Genomic DNA, 11,039 nt, shown 5'->3' with positions numbered 1-11,039 from the left:
ATCACTCGCGCGGCCGCATTCTGGACTAGCTGAAGTCGCCGGATGCTCTTCAAGGGCAGCCCCATGTAGAGCACGTTGCAGTATTCCAGCCTGGAGGTCACGAGGGCGCGAGTGACTGTTGTGAGAGCCTCCCGATTCAGGTAGGGTCGCAACTGGCGCACCAGGCGAACCTGGGCAAATGCCCCCCTGGTCACAGCCGACAGGTGGTGATCAAAGGTCAGCTGTGGATCCAGGAGGACTCCCAAGTTGCGAACCCTGTCTGAGGGGTGTAAAATTTGACCCCCCAGCCTGAGTGATGGAATGCTAGCCAAATTGTTGGGAGGGAAACACAACAGCCACTCGGTCTTTTCTGGGTTGAGTACAAGCTTGTTAGCCCGCATCCAGTCTCTAACGGCCTCAAGACCCTGGTTCATCACGTCCACCGCTTCATTGAGTTGGCACGGGGCGGACAGATACAGCTGTGTATCATCTGCATATTGATGGTATCTTATCCCGTGCCTCCGAATGATCTCGCCCAGCGGTTTCATGTAGATGTTAAATAGTACGGGGGACAGGACCGACCCCTGCGGCACCCCATATGTTAGGGGCCTCATGGTCGATCTCTGTCCCCCGACCAACACCGACTGCGACCTGTCCGAGAGGTAGGAGGAGAACCACTGCAAAACAGTGCCTCCCACCCCCACCTCCCGCAGTCGTCGCAGAAGGATACCATGGTCGATGGTATCGAAAGCCGCTGAGAGGTCAAGAAGAACCAAGATGGAGGGATGACCTCCATCCCTGGCTCTCCAGAGATCATCGGTCAATGCGACCAAAGCGGTTTCTGTGCTGTAACCAGGTCTGAAGCCGGACTGGAAGGGGTCCAGGTAATCGGCTTCCTCCAAGGACCGCTGAAGCTGGTAGGCCACCACCTTCTCAACAACCTTCCCAATAAAGGGGAGGTTGGAGACTGGACGATAGTTGTTAAGTACAGCTGGATCCAGAGATGGTTTCTTCAGGAGGGGTCTCACCACCGCCGCTTTAAGTGCGGCGGGGAAGTGCCCCTCCCGAAGCGAGGCGGTAATAACCGCTTGGATCCAGCTCCGTGTCACCTCCCTGCTGTTAGCTACCAGCCAGGAGGGACACGGGTCCAGTACACAGGTGGAGGCACTCACAGCCCTCATGGCCTTGTCCACGTCCCCGGGGGTAACGTCCTGAAACTCAACCCAGCGCTGGTCTACCAAGTCGTCCACTCGTGCCTCGGCTGGGTCTGCAAGGGTGGAGTCCAGATCCGACCGAAACCGAGCAACTTTGTCCGCCAAGAACTGGGCATAGTCTTCAGCCCTACCCTGCAAGGGGTCCCCCGTATCCCTCTTGTTTAAGAGGGAACGGGTTATCCTAAACAGGGCGGCTGGACGGGACTCGGCGGACGCAACCAAGGAGGCAATGTATGCTCTTTTTGTTGCCCTAAGTGCCCTGATGTATTCCTTGGTGCAGATTATTAAAAGTGCTCGGTTCGATTCGGATCTATCGGACCTCCACAGGTGCTCTAGGCGTCTCCTTCGGCGTTTCCTCTCCCGGAGCTCCTTGGTGAACCAAGGAGGCCTCCGGGATCCACCACCTCGGAGTGGCCGTAGTGGCGCAATCCGGTCAAGGGACTCCAATGCTGCCGAGTGCCAGGCAGCAACCAGAGTTTCTACCGGATTGTGGGCGAGAGTGTCAGGAATAACCCCAAGCTCCGTCTGGAACCTCAAGGGGTCCATCAGTCGCTTGGGGCGGAACCACTTGGTCGGTTCCTCCTCCCTACAGTGGGGGTTTGGTCTCCGGAAGTCAAGCCTCAGTAGGCAGTGGTCTGACCACGACAGGGGTATGATCTCATTACCCCTCAGACCAAGATCACAACTCCACTGCTCCGAGAGAAATACGAGGTCGAGCGTGTGACCCGCTGAGTGGGTAGGGCCCTGAATTATCTGGGTCAAGCCCATGGCTGTCATGGAAGCCATGAACTCCTGCGCCCCATCAGAGTGTTCACCGAGCGTAGGCAAGTTGAAGTCCCCCAGGACCATAAGCCTGGGGAACTCAGCTGCCAGCTCGGCTACCGACTCGAGGAGCGAGGGGAGGGCTGCTGCAACGCAGTTGGGAGGCAGGTACGTTAACAGCAGGCCCACTTGACCCTTGAGGTCCAACTTCAGCAGCAGGGACTCACACCCGACAAGCTCCGGAGCAGGGATCCTACGAGGAACAAAAGACTCCCGAATAACAATAGCCACACCCCCACCCCTTCCCTGAGCTCTCGGCTGATGAAGCACCTGAAATCCTTCTGGGCACATTTCTACGAGGGGGACTCCTCCCTCCGGGCCCAGCCAGGTTTCAGTAATACACGCCAGGTCTGCCCCCTCGTCTAAAATTAAGTCCCGGACGAGGGGAGCTTTGTGGACAACAGACCTGGCGTTTAGCGACAACAGCCGGAGACCAGGGTCCTTGTTACTCGCGCCATCTGGTCTCGGAGTGGGACTCATAGGGCCGGAAGGAGGGATCTCTATTACGTAGCGATCCCTCCTTCCCCGGTAATGGCCAGCCCTAAAGTCCCCGCCATATCTGCCCCTCCCCGTTACGACCGTAATGCTCCGACCCACTCCCGTGTCTGTGGTCCCCCCACCCACACCTATAGCTCCCGCATTCCATGCCAGGCCCTCCGAATCAGACACACTCATTCGTTCACTCAATCAATCCCCACGTGATAGTTAAAACACAAAATACAGCAAATATAGGGCAATAAAAGTGGGCACATTCACACAGTCATACACATCAACCAGACATATCCCAAACACAGAAAGAAGGAAGCCAGGAGAAGAAAAAAGATAGAAGAAAAAAATTGCGCTAAAATTAAAATTAAAGTGCGAAGCCTGCCAAGGCTTGATAGGTCTTAATGTTCACGATGGCTGAAGTCCAGCTATAACCCGGGCGGGGTATTCGGGGGGGTAAGTTGGGTCCTCCTCTTAACGGCCAGAAAGTCCAAGATAATTGGGAGCAACAGGTGACTTTTCTATAAATTGTATTCCAGATAGAGCCCCCCAGACAATGATGGAAAGTAATAGTCAGAAACAGCTGTACCAGCAGGCCGAAAGGTCCAAAGTCCACAGTTAGAGGCGGCCAGATGATAGGGTGCCTCAATAGGGGAGTACCAGGTGACCAACAAAAGGGCACCGGGGGAGAGTCAGATGATAAAGGTGACCAAATAAAGGGAGTAATCTCCATAGTCGTTAGGATGGTATGAAAGAAGGGTAGATACCTGGGGGGGGCGTAATGGCGGCACCAAAGCCTGCTAAACAATCCCCTCTGTTGGTATCCAAGGCTGCTACCCTCTCTCTGACACGACAGTTCCCACTTTAACTCCCAGTTCAATTCAGATCTTAACAGATAAGCTTGTAAAAAGTCCAGGGGCTCCTTCAGGCTCCTCTCCGTCATAGATAGCAAAACCGAAAGCTTGGAAAAGGCCAGGGAAAGGCTGAGATGTCTCCTAATCGTCGCCAGCTGGTAAGGCGGTGGGGGGGGGGCCTCTAGGAGGAACGCTGCAGCAGCGGCGGGCAAAACAAACGCCGCCAGCCACCCAAGCTCCTCAGTGCCATCCGCTTTCAGCCACCCCCTCTCTAGCACCACTGTCCACCAAAACTCCAATTTCGGAGCCTCTCCCGGTCGAAAACTTTGTAGCAGAGTCAAAAGACGCTGGGCGCGTTGGAAACCGCCAGGGAGAAGCGCCGTCAGCGTGCCGCCATTTCCTCTGTCGCTGGGAGGTCGGAGGACTACCAGGGGCGATCGTGCAGCCCAGGGGCCGTTCAGAGAGCCGTAACCCTCCGGCAGCCACCTATTCATAGCCCCCGAATCCCCCTCTATCTTTGGGATTCCCTCTCGCACCTGTTCCGACTAGGCTCGGTGATGTTTCCTGTATTTTCCGTCCTCCTAGCCGGAGCAGAGACGAGCTAGCAGCCATTCGTGAGTCGCACATCATGCCTTGGCTCTCTGCAAGTTCCATGCAGAGAGCCATGCTAGCACATCTGGGGGGGAAACCCGAATCTGAAGCTTCTTTCGTTCCCTCCCCCCCAACTTAAAGTTCATGATCTTGCCCCCACACTCACAAGTCCATCACATGGTCCAATCTTCCACTGCCATGTTGGTAGTTCCACCCATCCAATTCCGGTCAGGTGCAGAGGGGTAGAGACAAAGGATGATCCTGGCTTTCTAGAAAGGAATTTTATTGTGGCTACATAACATTCTACTCCATACTATCCCCCCTCCCATTTCCCCACTATGGAAACAGCATAGTAGCATAAAAGTGTGGCAGGCCAAAGATCCAAAAGGAACGTGGCTGCAGGCCTGACATCATGAAGCAATGGTTTAGCCTAGGATATGCTGTGGAATGGAAAATTGACTTTTTAAAAATTTATTTGCATTTTCTTAAATCCTGCTTTTATTATTTCATCAGTAATTCAGACAGTGAATATACTTAATATTCCTTCCTAAGTCCTTTTTTATTTTCTTCACAACAACAGCCTGGTATGGGCTGGGCTGAGAGAGAGTGGCTGACCCACTCTGACTTAGTCTTTTATGACTAAAATGGGACTAAAATGGGACATAAATTGTTTCAACTCCTACCTTCAAAATGACGCTATAGAGCACTGCACACCAAGACAACTAAACGCAAGAACAGTTTTTCCCCAAACGCCATCACTCTGGTAAACAAATAATTCCCTCAACACTGTCAAACTATTCGCGAAGGCTGCATTACTATTACTATTAGTCTTCTCATCGTCCCTATCACCCACCTCCTCCCACTTATGACTGCAGGACTTTAACTTTGTTGCTTGTTTATATTGATATTGATTGTTTCCTGATTGCTTATTTGTATTCCATGACTATCATTAAGTGTTGTACCTTATGATTCTTAACAAGTATATCTTGTCTTTTTATGTACACTGAGAGAATATGCACCAAAGATAAATTCCTTGTGTGTCCAATCACACTTGGCCAATAAAGAATTCTATTCTATTATTTATTTGTTTGTTTATTTAAATTTATTAGCTGCCCTACTCCAATAGAGTGTGAACAATAGGATGGAAAAAGATATTTCTGCACATTGGTGTTAGGAAAAAAAACACCTCCTGAAAATACTAAGAAAGCAAATCAATCACAGGATTAATCAATTCAGAATTCTTACTGAAGGTGCAAAACACCAGGCTCAAATCATCTTATTTTAGATACATTGTGTGAAGATTTAATTCTACTGAGAAATCTATAATGCTGGGAAATGTGGAAGGAAAAAGAAAAAGAGTCTGGTAGATGGATTCAATTACAGTAATGGGAGCACTGTTAGAAGAAAGACCACATTGGGAATAGATCATCTTGTGGGGAAAAAATCTGTCTATGCAGTCACTAAAAGTCGACATCAACTTGATGGCACATATACTATTATCATGCAAAGTGCAGAAATAGGGTAAGACATAACAAACAAAAGTAATGACCTATGAAACAAAAAGAAAAATAGCTAAATCTATTTTATACCAACACCATGCAATACATCTCTTTATATGTTTTTATCTTTACAAACCATCTTTGATCCTACTACATGAATACACCTTTTGCTTTTTAAACTTCTCATTTTTTTTCTTTTTTTTTAAAGCTCTCATCAATTCTATTCAACGTAACTTTCTTGTTTTTTTCTCCCTTCTGCTCAGTTCATTCAGTCTGGACCCAATCTATATCTTAACATTTCTTAAATATGCCATTCCTATGGCATTTAACTTACTCTTATGTTTCTCCTGACACATCCAATGTTCACTTATATAACCAAATAGCTTCTCCATCTTCTTTCTTTGCTTCCACTTTCTAATCATTCTGTTGGAAAGTTAATCTGTATTCTAATACCTTTTCAGATGTACTTTCTGCTGATTTTCTTCCTGCATTCTGCTTTCTCATTTTCCCACTTCTTTCCCTTCATGTCCATTTCTCCAAAATTCATCCTTGACATTACAAAATAACTGTTTGTCCAACGTTCATAATATCTCATCATCCTTTTATCCTTGGCTAATGCTTTGTACACATACACACACAAACCCATACACGCATCAAACGCATCAGACCCCGCTCACCGCTCTTGAACCCTCATATGAACCTATAATTTTTCAGTATTATTTTGCCTATTCTCAACCATTCATACATGTAAACTATGAGAATAATTTTGTCGTAGAATCACATTAATCACATGCAATAATGCATAGGAGAGAACAAGTGTTCAGGTGTCCTATGCAACCTTCTCTGCCAAATGTAATGACAATACTCATAAGTTTGGATTCTGTTGGGCAGGCAATCAAAACTTAGTTTTGCCCCTTACAAAGCTATGATATTTTTTGCAAGCTTGGATTTCTACTAGATAATATCACTATAGTCTGCTCTAATTCCACCAAGATACATGCTGTGTGTTGACACACATTAGGAAAAAAACTAGGAATACAAAATGCCTCATAGTACTGGAGGAAATAAAAACCAGGTGACCTGCCTACCTATTTGGTCTATTAAGCACTGAGAGGCGATATCAAGCTTCTTGGTCTTCTCTATGAGGATTCTCTTTAAATCAGACCCAGACAAGACATCTCTGCAAACAGTGGACAATCCTTTGACAACCAATATATGGATGATTCAACCTTTTAGCCATTTTATTCTATCCCATTCTTCCATTTTTCAATCTTTGGGGAGAGTTTTTTCTGCCTCCCAAACCCTCCTTGACATTCCATGGCTTTTGGTAGTCAAAGCAGGGACAGTAGTTGCTCTCTCTTCCCCCCCCCCAACCCTCTCTCTCTGTCTATTCTGTGCTTCAATCAACATGCTTGGCTCATTGAGCTGCTAAACTGTTCTGTAAACCAACAAATGCCCAATTAGTACATTCCATGCCATCATTGTCCTGTATCTGAACTCCAAAATGCCATCTGAATTGAGAAATAAATTCAGGTTATCCCATTGTTGCAGAGTATGCTTCCTACATTGGCACAACAGAATTGACAATGCAATATGAAGCTGAATATATGTGCCCCAGAATAATGTTGCAGGATCCAATATGGATCAGTCACCAGGACCAGAGGTTTAGTCTTCTGAGCTTTTGGACTCGTATTGGAGACCATCCTCAGGGAACCTCTCTCTGGTAGTCTATGGAGATTCTCAGTCATCCAGGTCATGGTTGTCCCAAAGGTGCTTTTTCAAGAGACAATTGGACTTTTTTTTCTTTTAAGATGTTTTGTTTCTCATTCAAGAAGCTTCTTCAGCTCAAATGTACATCAGCTGAAGAAGCTTCTTGGATGAGAAGTGAAACATCTTCAAAGAAAAACCAGAAAGTCCAGTTGCCTCTTGAAAAAGCACCTTTGGGACAACCATGACCTGGATGACTGAGAAGCTCCATAGACATTTAGCTATGAACTCAGAGCTGAAGAAGCTTCTTGGATGAGGAGTGAAACATCTTCAAAGAAAAACCAGAAAGTCCAGTTGCCTCTTGAAAAAGCACCTTTGGGACAACCATGACCTGGATGACTGAGAAGCTCCATAGACATTTAGCTATGAACTCAGAGCTGAAGAAACTTCTTGGATGAGAAGTGAAACCAGAAAGAAAAACCAGAAAGTCCAGTTTTCTCTTGAAAAAGCATTTTTTTGATCTCTCTAGTAGAATGTGTGCTTTGGCCTATTCTCTGTGTGGTATTTATAAGGTGCCTCTTGTGTGTGGCTTTTAGATGTTGTTTTAGGTGTTGATGGCTGACTATTAAGTCATTGGCTGTTGTTTCCTTGTGCTGCCAAGACCTCACCTCTTAAGTACTTGCTGGTGATAAATCAGCAATTCTTTTGGCTGACAAGGGCCCATTTCTCAGGCTTTAATCATTTCCCTAGCTGTTTCTGTGCCTGCTCATCCAACAATCTTAATAACTGCAAAATTGAATGTATGTCCTTGTTTATTGCAATGTGAGGCTACCAATAAGTTTGGGTTTTCTTGCCTGACTGCTTGCTTGTGTTCTTGCAGTCTGGTGGTTAGCTTCCTCCCTGTGCCTCCTACATAGTCACAGGGGCACTACATGTAGGGGATTTGATAGATTACATTGGAAGTATCTCCTACCTCCAAGTGATCTTTACAATGCCTAATTTGTCCTCATATGGGGTAACCTCTGGGTGGTGCATTTTACTGCTTTTTGAAATGTTTTTAATGTATGGCAGGATGTGCCAGGTCTTGTACCTTGTTTCTTCCTTTTCCTCCCTAATATAATCTATTGGGCAACAGCCAATGACTTAATAGCCAGCCATCAACACCCCAATCAACATTTAAAAGCCACACACAACAGGCACCATATAAATACCACGCATAGAATAGCCCAAAGCACAGAGAGAAGTTCCCTGCGGATGAGCTTCAGCACAAGTGTGAAAGCTCAGAAATCTAAACCTTTGGTCCCGGTGATCGACCCAGATTGGATACTTGACAATGGAATGTTCTACCTAATGAGGACCTTGGTTTCTGAATGAAATGGCTCCCTCTTTCTCACAATCTGGATTTTAATAAGCACTCTTGCAAAGGCTCCCAAGCCTTGCCAATTGCAAGGACAGGAGTATGCTAGACTGAACTATATCTTTCCATTCAGGGAGGTGGCTCCCTTTTTCCTCACAGAGACGTTTTAGTCTTTGGAGTAGCAAGGCTAACCTGGATTATTAATAGCTATCAAAAAGAATGATTCAGATGCAGGTTGCATATAATCAGTGTTCTTCTCATATTGTGAAAGAACACAGTGTCTGTTGCTGTTTTCACTCCAACCTTCAGTTTTTGTATTCTTCCAGTCTTTTTTTTTTTTTTTTTGTCATGGGGAGAACGGCTGAATCATTTCTCAGCCAAGATGGAAATCATTGTTGGGATGAATTGCTCTGAATGGTCAGGATGGCCAGAAAAGAATATTCACTCATTGTGTTTCTCAGTTGAAGTAGGGCAATTCACTCCTTTTCTACAAAAATCACAGGAGAAAATCTCCTGCAAATTACACAGCTTCCTCCTGCAAGAGGAACAACTGTTGAAACAAACAAATGTACATAATGTGAGCTGAGTTGTTATAGTGCAAGCTAGTGATTTCAGTTGTATATGGATTCTGAACACTCTTCTCTTTGTATTTATTCAGATTCGTGCTGAACTGTGACACAGGACGGTGGCTGTGAATATATTTGTATACCTTCCTTTTAGTTTCATCCTACGCAGGAGGCCATCCTTAGAAGATGAGCTTGATCAGAAGTGATTTTAGTAGCCAAAGTGAAGCAAAATAGACAATATGCCTTTGAATTAATTTCTATTTGCTTTTAGAGAAATTTCAGCTGTTGATCAGCCAAATGACAATTTACAGAGGTCTCCTCACACATGGGAGAAATGAGTCATATTTGCCCATCACTTACTCTTCTTTGATCTATTGCCAGTGAAGCTGATCCCCAGATTATCCATTGTCTTTTGTCAGGCCTATGTATTATTGCTTTTATGCACTGGGACAACCATTCTGGTCTTGGGGTTTAGAAACCAGGAGACTCTGAGCTAGTTCCACCTTAGCCATGAAAGTCAGCTGGGTGACTCTCCCTCTCTTAGCCCAACTCATCTCAGAAGGTTGTTGTTGTGGGGAAAATAGGGGGAGGAAGGGCTATTATATATGTTTTCTGCCTTGATTGTTTATAAAAAATAATAAGGGTGGGATATAAATCAATCAATAAAAACTAAAAGAAATTACTGCCATATATCTTTAGAGTCAAGAATAATAGAGCTGAAAGGGATTCTAATGGTCATTGTGACCTGCCTCACAGCAATCCATGCACATCTGGAAATTGGAATATAAAATTCACCATAAAATCCTGAAACTCCTTTCCGCATGTATCATGAGCAGCACACAATACTATTCTCCCATCTTTTTCTCAGAGCCGGTACTCCTGCTTCAGAAGAAGGAAAATTATTATAAGCCCAGCTGACAATTAAAAGCATATGGAGGAGACTAAACCAAACTTGCTGAAGGAACAAAATGTACTGAGATCCATATACCCATTTTTTTTCTCCAACACAGTTCAAACAACTGCACCCACAATAGAAACAAAAGGCTGAGAGCAACGTGACTTTATAAACAGTGTTGCCTATTAATCATTTGTAAACGACAGAAGTTCTAAAGATGCTGAAGCTCTAATGTTGCATAAATGTGACTCAAGCCTGTATTATTCAGTCATTGTATTATATTTTTTAATGTACAAAATACTTTCTGATTTTGTTGGTCATCTATATACCAGTAAAACAGGTGTCATGCTTCAAGGATTATATTACACTTCCAGGAGATGAAATCTGTCTTTCTGTCTCTCTGCCTACACAGATTTGCTTGAAGTCTCGATAACTGAAATGTCTTTGCAATGACATTTCCTTCCTTATTCCTTTCAGTGACACTGTTTTCATCCTCAGAAGGGTTGTCTTTAACTCAGAGGGTGGCAAATACACAATGGGAATCCTTGCTGCAGTTTTGCTCTTTGCACAATATACCCCATAAAGTCTTTGTAACCTACATAGGATAGGATAGCAGAGAAGAGCAGAGCAGAGCTATAGTTTTGTTCTGGGGAAGAATCAAAATATTTTGGTGTAGTTATTGTTTCATTTTATTTAGGCTACAGAGGAGATCACCGTCATCTACTGCTACCTTCCCCTCCTCAGATACACCAAAATCTCCTATACCAGGGGTGTCAAACACAAGGCCCCCAGGCCATATCTGGCCCACGATATGGTTGGATCCAGCCGGCGGGGCCATCCTGAAAAATGTACGGTGCCAGCCCACATCGCTTCAGCCAAGTATACCCAGTGCAAAAAGGAAACATTGCAGCAGTTTGGGGAGTGGTGTCAAGCTGGCCATACCCACCCAGTCAGCCACACCCACCCACCCAGCCATGCCCAGTGAGTGGCATCAAGCTGACCATGCCCACCCAGTCAGCCATGACTACCCGTCCCCCACCACCCGAGGTCACCCACAGCCCTGATGTGG

This window comes from Thamnophis elegans, chromosome 1 (genome assembly GCF_009769535.1).
Source record: "Thamnophis elegans isolate rThaEle1 chromosome 1, rThaEle1.pri, whole genome shotgun sequence".
NCBI classification, from domain to species: Eukaryota; Metazoa; Chordata; class Lepidosauria; order Squamata; family Colubridae; genus Thamnophis; species Thamnophis elegans.
This window is presented reverse-complemented; position numbering follows the sequence as displayed.